The sequence below is a fragment of the Crocodylus siamensis genome, chromosome 1 (genome assembly GCF_052110815.1).
Source record: "Crocodylus siamensis isolate JL-2025a chromosome 1, ASM5211081v1, whole genome shotgun sequence".
In the NCBI taxonomy this organism is placed as follows: Eukaryota; Metazoa; Chordata; order Crocodylia; family Crocodylidae; genus Crocodylus; species Crocodylus siamensis.
Window position 1 is genome coordinate 299525690 of NC_143395.1, and position 24631 is coordinate 299550320.

The 24631-nt window shown below is 45.7% G+C and overlaps 1 long non-coding RNA gene across 1 annotated transcript; it reads left to right on the forward strand.

Annotated features, from left to right (window-relative positions):
• Positions 1–4401: 4401 nt before the first annotated feature.
• On the forward strand, positions 4402–23252 carry LOC149874689 (uncharacterized). Its single transcript, XR_016438385.1, has 4 exons — positions 4402–16374; positions 17183–17368; positions 17476–17621; positions 22172–23252. It is a non-coding gene; the product is annotated as an uncharacterized LOC149874689 (long non-coding RNA).
• The last annotated feature ends 1379 nt before the right edge of the window (positions 23253–24631 follow it).

The following is a 24631-nucleotide window of genomic DNA, read 5'->3' on the forward strand; positions in this document are numbered from 1 at the left end:
AAGATGAGATTGAAGTATGTTGCCAGAGCAGTCTGGGAAGCATGTCCTGCCCTCTGTTGTCCTCACAATTTTCAATGCTTGCTTAGACTAAGGAGTGTTTTCATGAGCCTCAGCTTGAACAAGAGTTGTGGAGTCAGGCACTATAGTTCTGTGGATGGAGGACCCATCTCTAATACTGCCAGCCAAACCCCTTTACAAGTCTGGACCTAAAATAGCTATTTTAACAAAATAAATAAAATTGATGGCTTTAAGAATTCATTTGGCAGTACAGCTGAATACTCAATGTGTGTAGGAAGTTGGGGTTTCGGTTTACAGCGAAGGGACTCAGTTGTAAGAAGACAAATATTCACCTGTTCCATATGATTTGGTACAGGCTTTCTTCCAAAGAAACAAAGGGACAGAGCCAAATAAAGAACAAATCATTTTAGAGCAGTGAAAAGTTCATGTTGCAATTTGTAATTTTCAACATACTTCCAGTGCAGAAAACTCCCCAAACCTAAGGCATGATTCTCTTCTGCTTACTCCCATTTTTCACTGGTGACATCGCATTTACTTTAATGGAGCTACTCTAGGTTACTGAGTCCAACCCCTTCTCCCAAAAAGAAACATCCAAGACTAAAGCCTAGCTGAGTGATGATCATCGCCTGTGCTCTCCCAAACCACTTGGCTACTTTTAAAACTCCATTATTCAAAATAATACTATATTTGCATTAGCCTTCAGGCATTTGAGCCTTGAAGAATCCTTGCTTCCCACTTCCTGTTACCACTGCAAGGACTGCAGGAACTACTTTCTGTTTTGCAAGCTGATAAGTTTACAGAATCATCTGACTCCAGGAGCTGGGGCTTTAATGGAAACAGTAAATAGCATGGGAGGCTGCCTGCTGCAATGACTGACATTAGAGACACCTCAACTAAGGGAATGCCACAATGAAAACCTCTCCACAACTCTGCTAGCCCCCTATTGCATCTCCACTGGACAATAGCTTTGTTGACAGCCATGATAGGACAAGGTTCACGGGTTATGGGAGGTTCCCTGGCCAATGGAACAGATCTGGCCTGTCCCTAGCATCAAGGCTGTTTTGCAGAAAGAGATGGGAAGGAAGGGTTATGGCTATGGCAGGGGCACTGTTCTGCAGTTTGTACTGGTGTAATAGCTCATACAGTAACATTACAAGTCAGTACAGCTTGGAGCAAGATCCAGGGCCAAATTACAGCAGACACAAAAGTTGGCTTAAACCTGCACCACAACTCACATACACTTTCCTTCAGTTAGCCCTGGAAAAGGGAATCAGACCTCACAAACTGTGAGTCTTTAATTCTTTCTTCTTGACAAAAATATTATGCCTTCTTACACTCCAGTCTGATTATCTGGTTAACCTGCCAGCTAAGCTAAAAAGTCATTTGCTTTGATCAGGTGTTTGATTCAGGGGATCAGATGCTCTTTTTACTTTGGGAATGTAAGCTTCAGATGTGTAATGTGTAAAATTACTGGGAGCTGTGACAAAGCCATACAAAGGTGAAATATACTGCTGCTGAGTTTTATATGTGAGTTTTATATGTGCTTTTCTGCAAGCTTTTCATATGCTTTAGGAGCAAGAGATACTGTCACAGTTTTAATTCCAAACTCCCCAACCAGACCAATGCGCTGCTGGAAAGCAAGGGTAACTCCAGGATGTCAGCCTCAAATTTGTATCTGGAGCAGGATATTATTATGTGCTCCATGGTTTGATCAAGGTGTCCACAGTTGCAGCCAGGTAAGGTTTTTAGGCACCACTTGTACATCAGGTGGCCACACCAAACATGTCCAGTATGTATCCTAATAAGGGCTGTCCACATGGAAGGTTGGAGGGTTGTTGCCTTGTTGGGTTGGAGGAAGGTTGAAGCCTGGTTGTTGCATTGTTGGGTTGGAAACAAGATGTTTATTTGGGAAAGTATTTTCTGCCCAAGCTTTCTTCCAAGATTCTTCAGTGTTGTGGTATATGAAGTGCTCGGTTCGTGTCCCAAAAGTTTTTTGTGAAATCATGTGATGAGTTGGGAGATCCTGAAGGTCGCTGTGGATGGGAAGGTCCAGATTGCTATTGATATGCATTATTTCTCTGTATGATGCTACATGCCATCGAATAGAGGGAGGAGTAATGTTTGAAAGTACTGGTAGCCACTGCACTGGTGTTGATATCAAAGTTCCAGAGATAGCTCTCATTTCTGAGCAGAGTTGTGTGTCGATGAATTTGGAATGTTGACTTGAGGCCCAGACGGGTGCACAGTACTCAGTTGTTGAGAAGACCAGGGCTATGGCAGAAGTCACTTTTGCACCCCAGGTTGTGCTGGAGAGCTTTTGGATGGTGTTCACTTGTGCCTTTGTTTTCATGGCAGTCTTTTGGATGTGATGATGGTAGGTTAGGGAGTGGTCAGGGGTCACCTCAAGGTAGGTAGGATTTGGGTCGTGACATACTTTTTCTTAACAAAAGGTGACATTGAGGGTGTCATGTACCTTGCAATTGTCAAGATGGAATGCGGAGACGATAGACTTGTTTGGATTTGGTCGTTTTCCACTGATGGAAGTATTCAGTCGTCATTGGTAAATCAGAGTTCAGTGTGGCTTCAGTATCCTAAAAACATTTTGCTTGTGTGGTTAAAGTGATATCATTGGTGTAGATAAATTTCTGTGATGATTTGTAGGGCGTATCACTTATGTAGATTGTTAAAAATTGTCAGTGCCAGAACACTACCCTGTGGGAAGCTGTTGTTGAGTATTCTTGGAGTGCTGGCCTTATCTGGTAGGTAGACCTTCATCCTTCTGTTGCTCATTAAAGTCCACAGAAGCTGGAGTAATTTGGCACATGGCAGCAGCAGGGACAATTTGAGCATCAGTCCCTGTTTCCACCCAGTGTCATAGGCCAAGGACATCTATGAAGGACATAGGCCACATCTATGCAGGACACAGTATCATAGGCCAAGGACATCTATGAAGACAGCCCCAGTCTTGAGCTTATGGTGAAAACCAGCTTTGATGTTTGTAGTGATGGCAAGGACTTGTTCACAGCAGCTACGATGAGGTCTAAAGCCAGCCTGTCCTTGGGGTTGTAATAGGTTGATGATAGGGCTGATTCTTAGAAGGATCAGCTGCTCCAAGAGCTTATAGGTTTTGTAGAGCAAAGAGATGGGTCTGTAGTTCCTAGGGTCATGTACCGGCTTTCCTGATTTTGGCAGAGCTATCACCATTGCCTCACACCAGATTTGTGGAATGTAGCCGTTCTTTATCACAGTTGAAAAGAGAGCCAAAAGCCACTGTTTTGCCATGGGCCAAGAAGGGGGAGGAATTTCGGTGGAATACCATCTTTCCCAGCAGTTTCCCCCTTCTTTGTGGATGCTAGGTTAGCATCCAGTTCCACAAAAGTAAAATGATCAGACAGTCGAGAGGACTGGACAATTTGCCATTGTCTCTGCATTTCATTTGAGTTGGCCACCAATTTAGCAGCAACAGCATTTGAGCTGACTTGTGGGTTAGCAGCCTCTGTTGGGTTTGATGCTTTAAGTTTCCTCAGGAGGCCCCAGGCCCAACGGCTTGAGTGCATCAAGTCTGTGGATTACACTCAGTCCAGCCAGCTTTGTTGTCTACAAGTATCCAAAGATTCAAGCAGGGCTGGGGCTGTTGCTGGGTCTCCAGATTCTTTATATCATTGGAAAAGTGCTGCGCAGTCATGGCTCCAACAAGGGATGTACCGCTCTGAAACTTGAAGGATGTTCTTTTTACCTGCAGCAATAAGCAGGGCCGTAAAACGATTATACTGTTTTGGCATCGGGGGATGCCGTGGATGGTTTTCTCCACCTCAGCAGTAAATCCAGACCAGTCTGCCCTATGAAAGTTCCATCTTGGCACTCATTTTGATGGCATGACAGGGATTTCAACTCCTATGTGACTGATAATCGGCTTGTGCTGGCTGTGTGGGAAGTCTGAGAGAGTAGTTTGAGACAGGTGTATAGGGACACCTTCATTATCTGACGAGACAAGGGTGAGGTCAGGGTTATATTCCCTCCCCTATCTTGCTGATAGAAAAGCTGCACAATGTTTGGTATCATACACAAGGTGAAGATCCTGGGCCAACATCCAGTCTATCAGGACTTCCCCATTGTTGTCATTTACATCATAGCCCCATTCAGTATGGGGACTGTTAAAGTCTCCCACCTATATAGTTAGATGCTGGGGGGGGGCAGGGTCGTGGCAAGTTTGTAGCCATAACTCTTATAGCGGTGTGCCTACTCATTATTAGCAACATGCATTTCCTGTAATGTGAGAACATTCATATAATTGATTCTCAGCATCTTTCTTAGGTTTTGCCCATGAGAGAACTTCCTTCAACATTCAGTAGACAGATCTGTGTTCCAGGGCCTAATCTTTGGGGTCCTTGTTCTTGAAAGGGATTGTTGTAATGACTTCAATTTTGAGTTTTGCGCCATTAATCGGGAGGCTAGTTAAAGGCATTTGGTCGCCTTTTTGGTGACAATAGTTGCAGACCCAGGAATTTTCTGCATTGGGCATTTATGAAAGTTGAACTTTGGATAGACATAATTTTATATTATATTTCAATTTTAAACAGTTGCAATTGCAAAACAGCCTGGGATTCTTGGCTGAAACTTGCCATATGAATGCAAAAAAATGTTGTAATTGGGAGATTTTCATGCAACCACTTGGTCAAAGATCAGACAGCAAAGCTGAGAGCCAAGATACTATATAAAATAGCAGTTCTATGGAAAGAACAGGCCATGGAAACAGGCATGCTCCTAGGCCTGGTGCGTGAGTTAGCGTGGAAGTTTGCACAGGAGGGCAAGTGGGAGCCCCTCAGGGTAGACAGTCCCAGCTGCAGTCAGTGCACCAGTGGCATGACATGGATGGGCATGTGCTGTACCCCTGGGGTCCCCTCAGGGTCTGCGGCCCTCACCTCTGGCACCTCAGAGACGGCCACCCAGATGGAGTGCATGGATGGCTCTGGGCTCCACTTAGACAGAGCCTCTGGCTCTTGGCTGAGGGGGCTGCCTGTCACTTTTTCAGGCTCTGGGGCCTGGGAGCATGGCCACCTCCCCTTGTGAGGTCTGCTCCCTTCTGGGGTTTCTGGTGCATCAACTGGAGGAGCTCCAGGCCGGAGCCCAGAGACTGCATGCCATCAGGACTGTGAGCAGGAGATTGACTCCTACTGCCAGGCCCTTCTCCCCTGGGAGGCAGAGGGTAGACCACAGTCTCCCTCCAGGACAAGGGAGGACTCAGGGACCTCCCATTCTGTCTAGCCCAGGGGATGGACCAAGGTGGTCAAGGGCCCCAAGGCCCACTGCATCAAGGCCCCCACCCCACTGGAGCTTTGCAACATGTATAAACCTCTTGCAGCCCCAGCAGAGCCTGCTGAATTGCCAACTCCCACAGGCAACACAGGCTCTATTGTAGCTACCATCCCCACTCTCCCCAAGACAAAACGCAAAGTGTTTGTTGTGGGAGACTCCATCCTGAGGGGGACTGAGGGGGTAATCTGCTGTCCCAACCACTCAGCCTGGGAAGTTTGCTGCTCCCCAGGAGCCTGCATCCAAGACATTGCAGAGAAGATCCCTAAACTCCTCCAGCCCATTGACCACTATCCCATGCTCCTTATCCATGTGGGCACCAATGACACGGCTTGGAGTGTTCCCAGCCAGGTCATGAGGTGCTACAGGGATTTGGGAGCAGGATTTAAGGCTCTGGGGGTACAGGAGGTGTTCTCTTCGATCCTCCCAGTCTTGGGCTATGGGCTGAGGAGGGAGAGGAGGATCCAGGTAGTTAACCAAAGACTGCGGCACTGGTGTCATCGGGAAGGCTTTGGCTTCCATGACCGCTCTTTGGCGAGACAGGCAGCGAGTTGCTGGGAAGGGACAGCCTCCACCTCTCTCCGCTGGGGAGGAGGCTCTTCTCAGCCAGACTGGCTGACCTGCTCCACCGGACTTTAAACTAAGCCCACCAGGGGATGAGGGGACTACTGCCACTGCTGGCCTGCTGAGCAACCCTGGCAAAGCCAGAAGGCCAAGGCACTTAAGGGATCCAACCCCTGCCTTAGCCCTGGAACAATGTGTAGGCAAGACATCTCATGGGAGGAGCTCTTAGCCAAATCTGAGTGGTCGCAAATCTTTCTCTTGTGTATGGATGACCTCTATCTGATGCAGGAAGTCTACGGGCTGATGAGAGGTAAAGCGCTGCTCGACCTTGTACTGGCAACTGGGGACGACCTAATCAGCGACCTAACAATCGAAGGGAAGCTGGGTGACAGTGACCACGAGCTGATCACCGTCACCATCTGCCGTAAAGCTGGCAAGTCATTAATACAGAAGTTCTTGATTTAAGGAAAGCTGACTTTGACAAAAAAAGGAGGCTTGTCAGTGAGGCCCTAAAAGGCCACAACCCGAAGGGATGAGGGGGTTCAGGATGGGTGGTTGCTCCTCAAGGGAGCAATCCTGGTTGCACAAACAAAGTACATCCCATCTCAGAGGAAAGGCAGCAAAAGGGCACAGCAGCCCCATTGGCTCTCCATGGAACTGGCAGACCTCCTACGTCTTAAAAGGAAGACCCACAAAGGAAGGAGGACTGGAACCATCACTAAAGAATACTCTACTCTGGTCCAGACCTGCAGAGAGCAAACTAGGAAAGCCAAGGCTGTGATGGAACTCCAGCTAGCTACAGATATCAAGGGCAATAAAAAGTCCTTTTTTAGATATGTGGGGAGCCGGAGGATAAGCAAGGGCAACACTGGAGCCCTGCTAAATCAGACAGGACAACTGACAACCGATGCCCATGAAAAAGCAAACTTGCTAAATGAGTGCTTTGCATCAGTTTTTCACCAGTGCCATGGGATGCCTCTGCCCCCTGTGGGTCAGGGAGACCCGGGTGAGGGAGATTGCTTGTCCTCCATTGAAGCTGACCTCGTGAAGGAACACCTTGAGAGGCTAGATACCTTCAAGTCAGCCGGCCCTGACGGTTTACATCCCAGGGTACTCAAGGTAAGCATCTGGTAAGCATCATAGCTCAGCCCCTGGCACAGATCTTTGAGAACTCCTGGTGCTCTGGTGAAGTGCCCGAAGATTGGAAGAAGGCCAATGTCGTGCCAATCTTCAAGAAAGGGAGAAAAGTAGATCCGGCAAACTACAGGCCCATCAGTTTGACTTCTACCCTAGGAAAGGTCTTGGAAAAGATTATGAAAGAGGCCATCCTTAACAGACTAGCTGATGGCAATATCCTGAAGGATACCCAGCATGGGTTTGTTGCGAGTAGGTCTTGCTTGACCAATCTCATTTCCTTTTATGGCCAGGTGACCTATCACCTGGACAAGAAGGAAGAGATTGATGTCATATACCTTGATTTTAAAAAAAGCCTTCGATCTGGTATCTCATGATCACTTCTTGACAAAACTGGCTGACTGCGGCCTCAACCTCACCATGATCTACTGGCTGGGAAATTGGCTCCGCAGTAGAACCCAAAGGTTGTTGTTTAACGGAAGCCAATCATCTTTGTGTGCGGTCACCAGTGGGGTCCCTCAAGGCTCTGTCCTAGGGCCTATACTGTTTAACATCTTCATCAGTGATGTGGACATTTGTGTCAGAAGTGGACTGGCCAAGTTTGCTGACGACACCAAACCCTTGGGTAAAGCATCCACACCTGAGGACAGGAGGATGATCCAGGTAGATCTTGACAGGCTCAGGAAATGGGCAGATGAGAACCTGATGGTGTTCAACACCGAAAAATGCAAGGTTCTTCCCCTGGGTGGAAAAACCTGCAGGATGCTTCTAGGCTCGGCAGTGCTATGCTGGTTAGCAGTACAGATGAAAGGGACTTGCTGGTCATGATTGACCACAAGATGAACTTGAGCCTTCAATGTGATGCTGCGGCTAGTAAAACAAGCAAAACGCTGGCTTGCATCCATAGATGCTTCTCAAGCAAATCCTGGGATGTCATTCTCCCATTGTACTCTGCCCTGGTGAGGCTGCAGCTGGAGTGCTGTGTCCTGTTCCACAATTCAAAAAGGATGTGGAGAAGCTTGAGAGAGTGCAGAGGAGAGCCACGCACATAATTAGAGGTCAGGAAAACAGGCCTTATGATGAGAGGCTGAGAGCCATGGGACTCTTCAGCCTAGAAAAGTGCAGGCTCTGGTGGCCATGTATAAGTTTATCAGGGGTGCTCTCCAGGATCTGGGGGAATGTCTGTTCACCAGAGCGCCCCAAGGGATGAAAATATCGAATGGTCACAAACTCTGCTGTGACCGATTCAGGCTGGACATAAGAAAGAACTTCTTTACTGTCCAAGCCCCCAAGGTTTGGAATAAACTGCTGCCGGAGGCAGTTCAAGCACCCACTTTGAATACCTTCAAGACACATTTGGAAGCTTATCTTGCTGGGATCCTATGATCCTTGCTGACTTCCTGCCCCTGGGGCAGGGGGCTGGACTCGATGATCTTCCAGGGTCCCTTCCAGTCATAATGTCTATGAAATAGCTATGAAGAGAGATATGTACTAATTACTTGCAAGTATTTATTAAATGAGGAGTGTTTATCTTAGTTTTTAATAATTAAAGTAAATACTAAAATTTTTATTTAAGAAAAAGCTCTACACAAAAGGCCCCTTACAACAGTTAAGTTGGAAAAGACTTAGTTCAATAGTATTTTCCTAAAATTGGATTTTACATTATGCTTGTGTTCCAATTGTGTTTAAAGAGTTCTCTGGGCATTTAGGCACCTTTCAGGATACAACCGTTCTAAGCATCTAACATAATCTCTTAGCTAGTTAGGGTGTAAATCCTTAGCTGGTCACTTGATGAAAGGAAAGATTATGTCAGCTAAGAAAGGTAGGCAGAAATGAGTAACTGAGCTATACAGGCATCACTGGGTAATTTGCATCATTTATATTTTCATATCCTCTGAAGAACATCACACAGGATTGAGGGACTGGTTAAACGTGGGCTAAAAATTAAATGAAGAACTGGTGTTTTTCTTCTGTCAATAAAGAGGAAGCTTTGAAAGATACTGCAAAACTTAGAAGAATGTAACCTATTGATATATATCAAAACAGAGTCCAACTTGCTGTCATTGCCATTAGGAGAAATTACTTTTTGTCACCCATGACATTGCTATGGCAGTAACACTTCCGATCCACTTCTGGGTCTGCTGCTGAGCATGTGGGCTACCCCTCCCCCCCGTGCCTCCCGGGCTTGGTGATCAGCTGTGCGGGGACCCCAGGTGCCCCCCCAGACCCAGAAGGCACCAGTCATCGAGTTGGAGGGGCACAGGGGGCTCCTCCCCAGCAGACTCAGAAGTGGATCAGAAGTGCTTCTGGTCCACTTCTGGGTCTGCTGCTGAGTGCGCTGGGGAGCCCCTTGCGCTCCTGTGGGATGTTCCATCCGCCTCAGCATCCCGGCATTCATGAGCTGTCTGGTACCTTGAGGTATGTAGAAAAAACATAAAGCTGTGTCTATGTCCGAATCGTTGAATCTCTGCAAATCAATTCAGAGGGTTCTGATTTGATTAGGAGAGATTAAAGAGTCTCCTGATTTGATTCGGATTTGGAGATTCAGCCACTGAATCAGACTGAATCTCCACCAAATCGAATCGGCGACCAAAGCTTCATATAGCCCTAATGTTTACTTTCCATAGCAAGTCCCACTGAGCTAGTCAATTTATTGAGTCCACCCAATAAAAACGGAGTAGTAATAAATGTGCACACACAGAAACAAGGTGGAAGGGATGGGGAACAATATAAAAAATATTATAATGCCATTATAAATTGATGTGATGTTGTCTTCCTGTTGAAAACTGGATTGAATTTTGGTAATCTCATTTCAGAAATGACATAGAAGTAATATAAAAAGCCTGGTGAAGGGAAAAATATTATAGGCTTGAGGAAGGGAAGGGAGGGCTAAAAAATGCTAGAATTTATTTAGACACTGGTCATGCAATTGGATGCAGGCGGGCTTTTACATCCACTCTGGAGCCTGTTGACATCAGTGCCAGATTTCAGAATCTAAGCTTTGTACGTGCACATTCCTCTCAGGCTGTGGAGAACTGTTCAGAATTATTGAATGGCTAGGAAATCAAAATTGTAGACTGCATTGAATTCAAGAAGCAGGAGAAATAAATCTTAGTTTTATCTTTCTCCAAAATCTCAATGAACAGTCCCTTGTAACAGAAGTAAGGCATAGACAGTCACCAAACATTTTACTATTCTACAGAGTCGATAGGGCTTGTTCGTTATGGAGCAAACTTCTGGAAAGATAAGCTTTTCTGTTCATTTAACATTTGGTTCTTTATGCTTTGTTTCAAGCAAACATGATTAGCTTATGGAAATGTAAATAATATGTTTGATTTTTTTATTAATGTAAGACATACACTTTAATATGTAGCAACAAGGAAAATACCTCTGTAGTCTTTAGCTGTAAAGAGGCTCTTTCCTGCCACCTCAAGAAATCCCACTCATCTCTCATGTATATTACACAATTTAAGTCAAAGTTTTGCAGACAAAATGGCTAATACATGATTTGATTAAAGAAACATTTAAGGAAGGACATATAGATAGTGGCAATTAACATGGTTTTGTGGAAAATAGATCCCACCTAACTTGATATCTTTTTTGAATTAGATTACAATTTTGCTTGACAAAGATAAAAATGTTGATGATAAAAATGATGAGGCATCTTCCTTGGTTATTTTCATTAAGAAACCAAAATGAAACAAAATGAATGTGGTAGTCATTAAGTAGAGTAAAAAGTAGTGAATTAATAGATCTCCAAGTGTAATTAGACATCTAGACAGTGTTACCATTTCTGCATAAATGATTTCTATATTTGCTCCAGGCATACTATACAGTCATGAATGAGAGGAGCAATGACTCATGTGATCATAATGGGCAAAGAAGTGTTCCATGGGATGAACTATGTACTAAAATGTGGTCCATGCTATAGGCCCATTCTTCAGATAATGTCTTGTATTTGAAAGCTTGTCTGATTTTATCCCAACTACATACTTGATTCAATAAAAGATATCACCCTAAGAAATCCTTGCCTCTTGCATAATTTATGGACCATCACACCTACAGCATCATTCTTACTCTACTGTCTCTGCTATAAAAAGTTGAAAACCTTGGGTATAAGGTTTAAAGATCTAGCAAGTTTTGAAAAAGACATACTCTCATTCTTCATCAGTTAAGAAAATTAAAAAAATTGTAAATGTTCAGCATTCTTACAGTCTTTTGGTAAAGAAGATCTAAGGTAACTAATGCAATGTATTGAAGTAAATGGAACTCATTCTTGGATTTCTGTATTATAAATAGGCAAGATAATGACCTTCAAATGTATCATCTATCATCAAATTTAGCAAATCTAAAAATGACTTATTTCATTCTAGTTTACAACTTCTGATCATTACGGTGCATTTAACCCTCATTTAAACTTTTCAGATACAAATTGAGTGCTGTAGAAAAGGTTACAGTCCAGTGGGCCAGAAATTTTTAAGAGCTACTGTAAATGGACTGGAGTTTGGAAACTACCAATAATACTAAGAGCATTTAAAATGTAATCCCTTCTAAAAGATGTACAAAATCGAGCTGTAGAAAATAGTCCATTTACTGACTACAACTTCAAAGCTATTAACATGGAGGAGTGGGACAGAGGCTAGGAACAGATGTTGCATTTGTCTCTGGACAAGTTGTGCCTGCATTTGTCCCAGAACAGAAATATCCTGGGATTGGCATGTACACACATCACCCTTGTAGTCAAGCTTTAGTGAGCAGTTGAATGCACTGGTGTCTTTCTGCTATTTGTTCAATGATGCCACAAATTAGGCAAAATGGGTTCAGTGATGCAATCCTGGGATAACTGTTCAGGCATACATTGTGATGTCCCAAGATAAACTGCTTGTACTTCTTACCCTATTATTCTGGGGACCACAAACATGGATGTCTGAACATTTGCATTTTGTCCTGGGATAAAATGGTTTATCTTGGGACAGATTGAACATCTGTTTGTAGCCAAAATATTTTAGAAGCATTTTTTTCCTTTTAATCTGGTTAAGAGGTATTATCTTAAGGGTACTGCTTACCTTGGCTTGCTCTGCTTTTCTAGGGATAGTGTAATTAGCACTGAGCACAATAGTTACCTTTCTTATTTCTTTTTTTCTATGTATATTAAAATATTAGTGGAGGTATTTCTTGTGTGTTCTTCAGGAATTCTGCAGAGGGGGAAGTTGGTACCTTTAGAGAAAGAACCAAGGACTAGATCTACAAAGGGACTGTGATGCTGCAAGCCTGAGAGAGCTGTCAAAGCTCTCTACAGTACAGGCAACCCCTGCTTATCACTTTTAATTGGTTCTGGAAAAAACAAGTGTTAAGTAGAGCAGCTTTAAGCAAAACCTATTTTCCCATAGGAGTTAATGTAAATAAATATAATTTGTTACAGGGCGCCCAGCAGCAGCAACATGAGCACCTGGTAGCTCAGGGCCAGCTCGGCCAAGCTGTGGAGGCAGTGCTCTTGGACCCCTCCATGCTGGGTGGCGGGCAGGGGGGTGGTTATGGCCACAGTCATGGTCACTCCAGGCCAGCTCCTCCTTCTCTCTGCTGGCGCAGCCCAGCCTGCCTCCATAGAGCCCCTGCCAGCCTTGGCCCCATGCTCCTGCCATCCTGCCCTGGGCCCTGCTGGCCCTGGCACTGAGGCACTGGCAAAGGCCCTGTGCTCATGCCCACCCACTCAGTGCCACTTGTCTCCCTGCCTGCTGCTGCTATTTCCCTACTTTTCTGCCCGCCACTGCCACTTCTCCCCACCTGCCCACTGGCTGCTCTGGCATCATGTGCCAAAGTGTTATAACAAAACTTGCTGAGCGCCAAGTGGAATCAGGTATGAATGTAAAATGAGCATTGTAGCAAAATAGTGCTAAGTGAAACAGTGTTAAGCTGGGGTTGCCTGTATAAGGAGAAAGTTAAGCACCTACTCTGTACTACAAAGTTTTGTCAGTATAGTTATAGTAGCTAGGGGAGGGAGGGAAGAGGAGTGAAAAAAGACCATAGTACTTAGCTATGCTGACATGAGTCCTGGTGTTGGCACAGTTATGCTAACAAAAAGTATTTTTGTTGGCTTAGCTCTTGTCATTTAGCGGGTGGCCTGGCTACATTAGCAGAAAAAAATTCTGTTAGCATACACTACAAATCAAATCCTGATTTGGAATGGACTAGTGTAAAGGGACAGTCATAGCAACCTAGGGCTAGAAGAGGCCACAGGGCAGAAACATCTCTGTCTAAGCTATCCCGGAGAAATGTTTGTCTAATCTGTGTGTGAAAGCATGCGGTACTGGAACTTCCACAATCTCCTTAAATCTGTTTCAATACTTCAGGGCTGTCTGGTTTCTTGGGGGAAGTGGGGTGACAAACATCTTGTAGGCTGCAAACCCCTGACTGCCATGAGCATGGGCTACACACCACAGGTCTGGTCCCATTGGGGTTCACCCCTGCTGTGCAGGCAGCTCATTCCCCTTGCTCCTCATATGCAACCCAGACTGCACCATGGTCACCCTATATCTGCTCCTGGCCCTGCTTTCAGTCATGCATGCAGTCTGGGCAGCCCCACTCCACTCCTGACTGTACATGCAAGCCCAGTCAGGCCCAGCCAGACCCACTGTGCGTCTCTCCTGCCTGTGCAGAGAGTGCAGGCAACAGAAACCCCTCCTTGGTCCTTCTTCCATCACAATGCTTGGCCTCCAGGAGCAGGGCAGGAAGCAGAAGCTGGAAGAGAGAGGCAGAGCACAGAGCAGCTGGAACCATGTGGGAAGTGGTGGCCGGATAGGAGCCTGCAAGCAACCAGTTGGACATCTGTGTAATACTTAATCACCTTCATATTTAGAAAGTTCTTTCTAATATCCAACTTAAATCTGTCTGGTTGCCTATTAAACCTGTTACTTCTTGCCCTGTCTCCTGTGAGCATAGAGAGAACAATTACTTACAACAATCCATTCTGTATTGGAAGACTGTGATCAAATTCCCCCTTAGTCTTTTCTTAAAGGTGAATAATCCAAGTTCTTCCAATCTTTCTTCATCTGTCGTGTGCCATAGACTTCTAATCATTTCTGTTGCTTTCCACTGGATTTTTTCTAATTTATCTGTGTCTTTCTTGAAGTGTGGCAGTCAAACAGGGCCTCACTGCCCCATCAGGGAGTAGAGCGAAAGAATCATTTCCCATTTATTAAGCTGTCCACTTATATTTAGCTTTGCGGTTTGCTATAACTCTCCCATTATTTTCTGCATTGCTGCAGCCTGGCCAGTCTTTCCCCATTTTCTATTTGTGCATTTTATTTTTTCCCTTTTTTGTACTTATCCTTATAGAACTTAATCTTATCTATTTCATACTGATTCTCAAATTTGTTCAGGTCATTTTGAATCCTATTCCTGTCCTGTAAAGCAGTGCTGTCCAATTGAGAGACTGGCTGTTGGCAACGGCTGAGGTTTCTGGACTCCCCCTCCCTCATTTGGCTTCTAGTTCCTGCCATGCTTCTGACCTCAGGGCAGCAACAGTGGGAGGGGACCAGACTACCCAGGCTCTGTGTGTGGCAGAGAAGGGTACCAGGCTGTGCACACTAAGTGTTTGGCATGGGAGGAAGCCAGGCTGTCTTTGCGGAGTGCTGCAGTACATGTGGCTAGGGGGCAAGCTGGGATGCATGCATGGTGAGAGGTGGCTTTGGAGGAGAGGTCAACTCCTGTGATGTGCAGCCCTGGGTTCTGCAGCCTGCCCTCTGTGATGCTCCCAGCTGCCCAGAAGTTGGACAGCCCAGCTATAAAGTGCTTATTATCCAAGCCAGCTTCATGTCATCTGCAAACTTATGACATGAGTCCTATCTGCCAAGACAGTTACTGAATGGTGCTGAACTTAGAACAGACATCTGAGAATCCCACTTGATAATTTCTCCCAATTAGACACTGAGCCATGGACTATGCTTTGAGTTCAATTTTCCACCCAGTTATAAAACCTCCTCTAGGGTTTTCATCTAGGCTGTATTTTCTTACCTTCATTCTTAAAATGGGAGATAGTTTCTAAAGCCTTGCTGAAGTCAAAGTATAGCACATAGATATGCTCTCCACCCATCCGCAAAGCCTGTCACCATGTCATAAAAGAAAATTGTGGTGGCTAAGCATGGGTTGCTGTTCACAAATCCATGGTAGCTGTTAGTTACCACCTTGTCATCTTAAATTATTTGAACAATTAAATATCTTGTGAAGTATTACATTGGCCAGTCTGTAATTCCATGAGGCCACCTTTTCTGTTTTTTAAAGATGGGCATTGTATTTGTCCATAGTGTTATAGGTCTATGTCTACCTCTATGAATTCTCAGAGATAATAGCCAGTGTTTCTAAAATTAACATGAGCCTCATCAGGCCCTCATGATTTGAAAACACCTAGCTTATCTAAGTAGTCTTTAATATTTTTTTCTTTACTTTAGGCTGGTTAGCCTTGCTGCTGGGTTTGCCATCTGTTAATTGATTTTTTTTGAGGGGGAGATGTCGGGGCTAGGAACTGAGGTAAAAAAGTCATTAAACTCTTCAGGCTTCTGCACATCAACTGGTGCTAGCCACCCCTTCCAGTTTAGTAAGGGACATTGTCTTTGGTCTTCATCTTACTTGTAGCATATTTATATAATGCTTTTTGTTGCCTTTTACGTCCTTTGCTAGCTGTATTTCATTATGTGCCTTGGCCTTCTTTATCCTGTCCATTATACTCGTATACTCATCTTTATTGCCAAGCAATATTGCCAAGTTTCCATTTTTGAAGATTCTTTATTAAATTTCAGGTAATTGAAGAGTCCACTGTTTAGCCAAGCTGGTATCTTGCTACATTTCCTGTCTGTCCTTTGCACTGAGATAGTATGCTATTGTGCCTTTAATACTGTCTCTTTAAGGAACAACTAACTATCCTTAATTCCTTTATCCCTTAGATTTGCCTCCCTTGGGATCCTGCCTACCTTAACTTTCCTGACATCCACAGGTGTTTATATATGTGCTCTGGGAGTGTGTGTGTACGTGTGGGGGGGGCACTTTAATTAGAGGAGCTCTGAGAGCCACTTTAATTAAAGCACCAGAGCATCTCTTGTATAAGTATCCCAAGCTGAAAAATGGCGGTGGGGGTGCTTTAGTTAAAGCTTAGTCCAGCGGACTCAATCAAGTCTGCTCCAATGCAGTGTAATTACAGTGTATTGGAGCAGCCTCGCTGCACATGTATGGGTGTCCCATAAATTTAATTCTGATACTCTCCTTCCTTTCTTTTCCCTAGGATCATGAACTGTTATTGGCTAGGTACAGACAGTCAAAAAGCCTGAGACTGAATCAATTCAGTCTTTGCAGGTTAGTCTAAGCTGTACAAATTAAATTGAAACAGAAGTGAACAGGGCATTTACCTTTCATCCAAGAAATGCAGTCACATGCCTTCAATGGCTCAGGTCAGAAGCTGGGAAGTGTTAGAGCACAGCTCTCTTCTTACTGTGTGTTCAGTGTGTCTTCTTACTGCCCCTAAGGTCTCTGGGATTTGCAGTCCAAAATCACAGCAGTAGGACTCTGCAGGGTTTCTCATCACTTCCTCTTCCTGCTTCCAGGTGCCTCTGGGATTTGTAGTCCACAGTCGCAGCAAGCAGTAAGCTTGAGTAGGGGAAGGGGAGTTTAATCCTCCTCCCTGGCCCCAGACCCCAGCTGGGGTTTGCTTGGAGGGGGTATTCCCCCCCACAGACTGAGTTGCATCCTCAGCTGCCCCCCTTCCCACTCTTGTCAGCTAGCCCTCACTGCTCCAGCTAGGGAGCAAGGGGGCGGGGCCAGCCCTGCTCTCTGGAACAGACAGCATAGCCCAGCCCAGCCTAGGGCTGAAAAGCATGCTGAGATGCTGCGGGACTCTGATTTAACTTGAACCAGGAAGGGGTCTGGGACAGAAGCTCCATAAACCAGTTTATCCAAATCAGTTAAGTCTGATACTACATTTAAGATAAGTCGCTCATCATAGGCAACTTCATCCTGGGAGGTACAGAGGATCCCATCTGTCACCAAGATCCCATGTCATGTGAGGTCTACTGTCTGCCTGGAATGAGGATTCAGAATGTAATGGAGATGATCCTGGCCATTATCTAGCCCACTGATTACTTCCCCATGATCCTAATCCATGCAGGCACTAATGATGCAGCCAGGAGCAGCCCTGATTGCCTGATGAAGGACTACCAAGCTCTGGGGAGCAAGCTGAAGGAGGCAGGGGCACAGGTGGTCTTCTCGTCTGTCCTTCCAGTGAGCAGACATGGATGACACCATGAGACGCATCAGGGAGGCCAACCTGCAGCTTTGGAAATGGTGTCTCAAGGTGGGCTTTGGCTTTTTGGACCACGACTCATACTTCAGGACAAGAGACATGCTCGGGTGGGATGGGATTCACCTCTCCCCCAAAGGTAAGCATGTGTTCTTTTTCAGGTTGGCCGATCTCCTCAGGCGGGCTTTAAACTAGGCTCATTGGGGAGGGGGAAGATGAGGACGGAGGGAGCCATGGAACACCAAACCAAGAGCCACCCACAAGAACAGCCCAGTCAAGACAGGCGACGAGCACAAGAAATAGCCAGGTAAGAGAGGGGCCCGGATAGTCCTGGGATTAGGGGGGCAATGCATACACCTCCACGAGGCCTTAAATGTCTCTACACTAATGCTCGTAGCATGGGGAACAAGCAAGAGGGTCTTGCCCTCCTGCTAGCTAACACTAACCTGGACATAGTGGGGCTTACTGAAACTTGGTGGGATCCAACACACGAGTGGGCAGTGAACATCAAGGGCTATAGTCTGTACAGGAGGGATAGAATAGGGAGAAAAGGTGGGAGTGTGGTGCTCTACCCTAAACAGCAGTACACATCCTCAACAAACAGCGCTGGGTCAGAGGAGGGGAAGACTGAAATGCTCTGGGTCCATATACAAGGGGGTCGAGGGGGAAAGGGACTTAATGGTAAGGGTTTACTACAGGGCACCCAACCAGGGGGAGGAGCTGGACCAGGAATTCTCAGGTTGGCTCGCGGAGGCAGTTAAGTCAAGGGATGTGGTCATCGTGGGTGACCTAAACTACCTGGACATCTGCTGGGAAGAGCAGTCAGCAAGGTATGACCACTCACATAGATTCCTAGCCGAGTTACAGGACCGTCATCTAATCCAGGAGGTGCACAGTCCCACCAGGGGAAATGCCTTGTTGGACCTGGTCCTGGCCACGGGCGATGACCTGGTGAGTGGACTGTGAGTTCTCGTCCATCTGGGCAAAAGCAATCATTGCCTACTGGAATTCACCTTCCAGCGCAGGGTGTCAAAGGCCTGCAGCAAGGCAACAGCCCTAGACTTCAAGAGGGCAGATTTCAGTGAGGTAAGGAGACTAGTTGGGGAGGCACTGAGGTCCCAGAGGGGAGGGGAGTTGGGAGTCCAGGAAGAGTGGTCTCTCCTTAAGGAGACGATCCTCCAAGCCCAAACGGTGACAATCCTAATGTGGATCAATGGGGGCAAGAGTGCTCAAAAGCCCCCATGGCTCACCAAAAGCATCCAGGAACGTCTCAAAGCCAAAAAGGAGGCGTACACCCAGTGGAAGGGAGGGGCCATCACCAAGGAGGATTATACCTCCATTGCTCAAGACTGTAGGAGGGCTGTTAGGAAGGCTAAGGCGGAGATGGAACTGGGACTAGCGACCCGGATCAAGGATAACAAGAAGTCCTTTTTTAAATACATAAGGGGTAAAAAGAAGTTACTGGGTAATGTAGGACCTCTGCAGGATATGCTAGGAAATCTAGTGGTCACACCAGATGACAAAGCTAACCTCTTTAACAATTTTTTTCTTCCATCTTTTTGAGCAGGGACTGGGGCATCCCCCCCACCAGGATCCCCGACAGACCCAGGGTCAGTGAGGACCTAGTCAGGGAAAGTCTGGTGGGTCTAGATGTGTTAAAATGTGCAGGTCCTGAGAATCTCCACCCCAGAGTGCTGAGGGAATTAGCAGAGGTCATTGCAGGACCTCTTTAAAGCTTTACAAGCACTCATCGTGCTCTGGCGAGGTGCCAGAGGACTGGAAAAGGGCCGATGTGGTTCCTTTTTCAAAAAAGGGAGGAAGGAGGACCCAGGAAACTACAGGCCCATTAGACTTACCTCAGTCCTGGGGAAGCTCTTTGAGAAAATTATCCAGGACCACATCTGTGAGGGACCAGTGGGGGGGGGGGGGAAGATGCTTAGGGCCAACCAACATGAGTTAATTTGAGGCAGGTCCTGTCAGACCAACCTGGTGGCCTTCTACGACTAGGTCAAAAAAATCCTTGGACGCAGATGTCGTGATGGATGTAGTCTTTCTGGATTTTAGGAAGGCCTTCAACACTGTCTCTCACCCCATTCTCATTAAGAAATTAGGCAACTGTGGCGTCAATGCCTACACAGTCAGATGGGTCGCAAATTGGCCGGAGGGCCGCACCCAGAGAGTGGTGGCGGACAGGTCTTTTTCGACCTGGAGGGATGTGGGCAGTGGGGTCCCACAGGGCTCGGTCCTCAGGCCCGCACTGTTTAACATCTTCATCAGTGACTTGGACAAGGGGGTGAAAAACACCTTGTTCAAATTTGCAGATGACACTAAGATGTGGGGAGAAGTGGGCACACTGGAGGAGAGGGACAGGCTGCAACTAGATCTAGACAGGTTACAGGGGTGGGCGGATGAGAACAGGATGGGATTCAACACTGACAAGTGCAAGGTGATACACCTGGGGTTGAAAAGCCAGCACCATACCTACAGGCTGGGGAACTCCCTTCTCGTCAGTGCAGAGGCAGAAAAGGATCTTGGAATCACTATTGATTCCAAGATGAGCATGGGCTGGCAGTGTGGGGACGTGGGCAGGAAGGCTAACCGCACCTTGTCACGCATGCACAGATGCATCACGAGCAGGTCCAATGAGGTGATCATCCCCCTCTATGCAACACTGGTCAGGCCGCACTTGGACTACCACGTCCAGTTCTGGATGCCGCACTTCAGGAGGGATGTGGACAACATGGAGAGGGTCCAGAGGAGGGCCACTCACATGATCAGGGGGCAGCAGGGCAGGCCCTATGAGGAGGCTACGGGACCCGAACCTGTTCAGCCTCCACGAGAGAAGGCTGAGAGGGGATCTGGTGTCTGTCTACAAACTGGCCAAGGGAGACCAGCAGGCTATGGGAGAGTCCCTGTTCCCCCAAGCACTACCGGGGGTAACAAGGAATAACAGCCATAAGTTGACTGAGAGTAGATTCAGGCTAGACATCAGGACATCAGGCTACTTCACAGTCTGGCAGGCTAGGATCTGGAACCAACTTCCAAGGGAAGTGGTGCTGGCTCCTACCCTGAAAGTCTTTAAAAGGAGGCTAGATAGTACTCTTTCCTGCCATGGCAGGGGGTTGGACTTGATCTGCTCAGGTCCCTTCCAACCCTACCAATTATGAAACTATGAAACTATTTAACCAGGTTTATCTTAAATCAGTTTCATCCATTTTGAAGCTGGTTTATGTACACTGAGATTCTGTTTTGTTACCAGCTTAAACCAGTTTCTGGTCACTAAACCAATTTATGTGCAACTTCTGTCCCTAGATATTTTGTCTATGATCACTTTCAGCTAACTTATCTGCCGCCCTCAGATCCTCGGCCAATTCCTCTCTGTTGTTAAGTACCAAATCAAGAAGAGCTTCTCTTCTGTTTGTTTCTTTCACCATCTATACAAAAAAATGTCTCCAACACAATCCAGAATCTTTCTGAAATGTCTGTGTACTACTATATTACCTTTCCAGCCTAATTCATAGCAATTAAAGGCCCACTATTTGGAATGCACCCTGTAACTTGGATGCTTTATTTGTTTAAAAGAAAGACCACTTTCTCCTCCTGGTCTGGTGTCTGTTGTAGCACCACCCTTACTGTTTGCTTCTTTTGCCTCAACCTGGAGGTTTTCAATAAGTCTACCTCCTGTTTCATTCTGTACCTCAGAACAAGAGTATGTATCTTACTAAATATACAGTGCAACACCGCTTCCTTTTTTCCTTTCTGTCCTACCTCAGTAAATTACATCATCCAGACAATATCCCAGTTGTGTGAACTAACTAACTCTCAAGTTATTTTAATATGTTATCATTTTGTGTGTGTACTATGATGCCTAACTCTTCCTGCTTATTCCCCATACTTCTTACAGTGGTATATAAACATCCTGAGTGACCAGCAGATTACTCTTTTAATTCTTTCCTAAAATAACCTTGTTAAGATTCTCCATATTGCCTCCTCTCCCCGGGCCTTTATTCAGGTCATCTTGCACTTTATCTACCCATGGGATTTTGTCTCCAACACTCATTAAACATAGTTTAAAGCCTTCCTCATTGGGTTAGCTCATCTTACGTGCAAAGATCCCATTTCCCCTATTTGTTAGAGGGACCCTAATCCTGCTCAGCGGGCCTTCTTCCTGGAGTATCACTCCAAAGAGCAGTGTTAGTCCAGGGTTAGATGGCTGTAAACTGCATGTGCTTAAAAGAAACCTAGGCCTGGTGAATTTAGCTCTGTATGTACATCCAGCATTATGAATACATTTTATCATATGCAGAGATCCTGGTTTTCTCTGGTTAAAACCCCCCTCCAATTTTCAGGTTAAAAAGGTAACCCAAAATCCATATGATCAAAATGCAAAACCGCTATATGTATATCTATGTATTACAGGCATTACATTTTAATCATGGAAAAATGTGGATTTTGGGTTACTTTTTTTAACCCGAAAATTGGTGGCTATTTTTCACCCAGGATCCCTTATCATATGGATATAATATATTCTAGCTGGGATGGTGAATGCAGATTAGTATCTGCAAGAGTGGTTGAGATATTCCACATCTTTTTAAAAATATCCTTAAGCAGTAAGTAGACCATTAGGTCTTAAAATGATTCAGCTCTTTGAACATTTTTTTCAGCAGCTGCTGCAGCAGTGAAAGGCAACTAGTATAAAAGGCTGTTTTTAGATCATGGACTTATCTGCCAGCACAGATAAGGAGACACTTGCCAAGTTCCAACATACACACACTACATTCAATCAATCACACACAAATATAAACAAGCAAACAGACAACCCTCCTCCATAAACTAATCATGCTATTTCTCCTTCAGACAAAGAAGAAAGAAAGAGGCAGACTGCTATTGTTATTTTTATTTTGAAATGCATGGTAGGTACTCAGATGCTGTTTGGAAAAGCATATAAAAGGATAGCAACATGCAGGAGTGAGTTGTAGGCCTATTTGAAAAAAAAATGAGTCAGACAGCATTTGTCAGTTTTATCACATGAGATCTGAATCCATTCATTATATTAAGTCCTTTACCACTGTCTACCTCCCTAAGAAACAAGAAATGCAATTAATACAAATTAGGCAAAATGGGTGGAGTTGATTTATGTAGGAAATCATTTAGTTATATAGAAATGACTTTGGCCCAGTTTTCTTTCTTAAAATCCTAGTTTTCTAGAGAAAATTTATGAGTGTTAGGTATTATGAATCAGGGACCAAACTTGTTTTAAGGTTCAGAAGAATAATTGGAATTCTGTTCCTTTCCTTACTTTTTTCTTACTTCATGATGAACCATCAGAATTAAATGAATTAAAGAAAAATTGCCAAAAGATTTTCTGTGAGTTTGAAAGAGTGGAAAATATGAACCTTTACCATGACATAGATTTCATAGATTTCATAGACATTAGAGCTGGAAGGGACCTCGGGAGATCATTGAGTCCAGCCCCCTGCCCAAAGGGCAGGAAGTCAGCTGGGGTCATAGGATCCCAAAAGCAAGTCTTGATATGGCTCCTGATTCATTCCCAACATAGACGGGCATTATTCTGAAGATATTACAGTAGTGGTGCCAGATTGGCAGTGCCCAGTCCATCCATGAAGTGTTTCAATGCTCAGGCAGGTATGATGGGCACCATCTGGCTGAACAGAGTGGTCAGGGGGCAGGCTGGCCCCAACATACCCCACAGGGGAAAGGACCCTGACTCAGCTCAGTGGAGAGGGGAGGAAGTGCAGCCAGGCCCCAAAGTGACCCCGTGGGGGAATGGTGTGTAGCCCTGCAGGGAGGGACAAGGACTCCCCTCTTGCCAGCACGGAGACGGAAAAGGATCTTGGAGTTGTCATTGACTCCACGATGAACATGGGCCGGCAGTGTGGGGAGGCAGTCAAGAAGGCCAACCGTACCCTGTCATGCATCCACAGATGCATCTCGAGCAGGTCCAGAGAGGTGATCCTCCCCCTCTATGCGGCACTGGTCAGGCCGCAGCTGGAGTACTGTGTCCAGTTCTGGGCGCCACACTTCAAGAGGGACATGGACAATATGGAAAGAGTTCAGAGGAGGGCCACTCGTATGATCAGGGGTCAGCAGGGCAGGCCTTATGAGGAGAGGCTACGGGACCTGAACCTGTTTAGCCTCCACAAGAGAAGGTTAAGGGGGGACCTTGTGGCCTGCTACAAACTGGTCAGGGGGGATCAGCAGGTATTGGGGGAGTCCCTGTTCCCCCGTGCGCTGCCAGGAGTGACCAGGAATAACGGTCACAAACTGGCGGAGGGTAAGTTTAGATTAGATATTAGGAGGCGCTACTTCACAGTCAGGGCGGCTAGGGCCTGGAACCAGCTTCCAGGGGAAGTGGTGCAGGCTCCTAGCCTGGGGATTTTTAAAAGGAAGTTAGATGAGCACCTTGCCGGGGTCATCTGACCCCGGTGCTCTTTCCTGCTAAGGCAGGGGGTCGGACTAGATGATCTACCTAGGTCCCTTCCGACTCTAGCTACTATGAAACTATGAAACTATGGCCTGACTCCATTCCAGAAATGGGGGCAGGTATGGCCTGGCCCCATGGGAAAAGGGGGCATAGCTTGCCTTTGACCAGCTGTGCAGAGATTGGAGCTTGGGGATTTGGCAGTGGGAAGGGTGCCTGTGTTAATGGCCACTGCTCCCCCACTGCAAAATTCCCGGACACATGGGGAATTCCGGGGGTCAGATAAAAGTAGGAGTTTCAGTGCCTTCAGGAGACAGGAAACAATAGTAAAGAATCTATTGAATTTATGGTCATGTGTCTAAATTGTCCAGTGTAAAAAGGTCAGAACAGTAAAAGAATATCACACTCACATGTGTATTAAGTTAATTTGGTACAAAACTAAATTAATAAATGTGTAAATGTAATATGCTTTTACTGTTCTGGTCCTTTCACACTGGACAACTTCAATTAACATAGGTTCTTTGCTACCATTTTCTAACAATCTGCAAACATTATATTGGTTATTCCCATTAGCTATGTAAAAACTTATTCAGACCTTGAAAAAAACATCCCATCTCCAGCTTTTTCTTTTTGGGGTATGATGTAGGAAATGCAGGGAGTCTCTTCCATTCTCTCTCCCCAAGCACACCCAGGTAAGATCCAGAATGGATTGTAACTGCAGCAGGTCATCGAGCTAATTCAAAATAAAAGTTTCTCTGTGACTGTTTTCGGTTGTTGTAGCTTCCACAGCTCCTTGATTCCAAACTTGCCAGGATAAGAAATCAATGGAGTTTTATCTGGAAGGTTTGCTGCACTGTGCCAGGTCGGTGTCATTT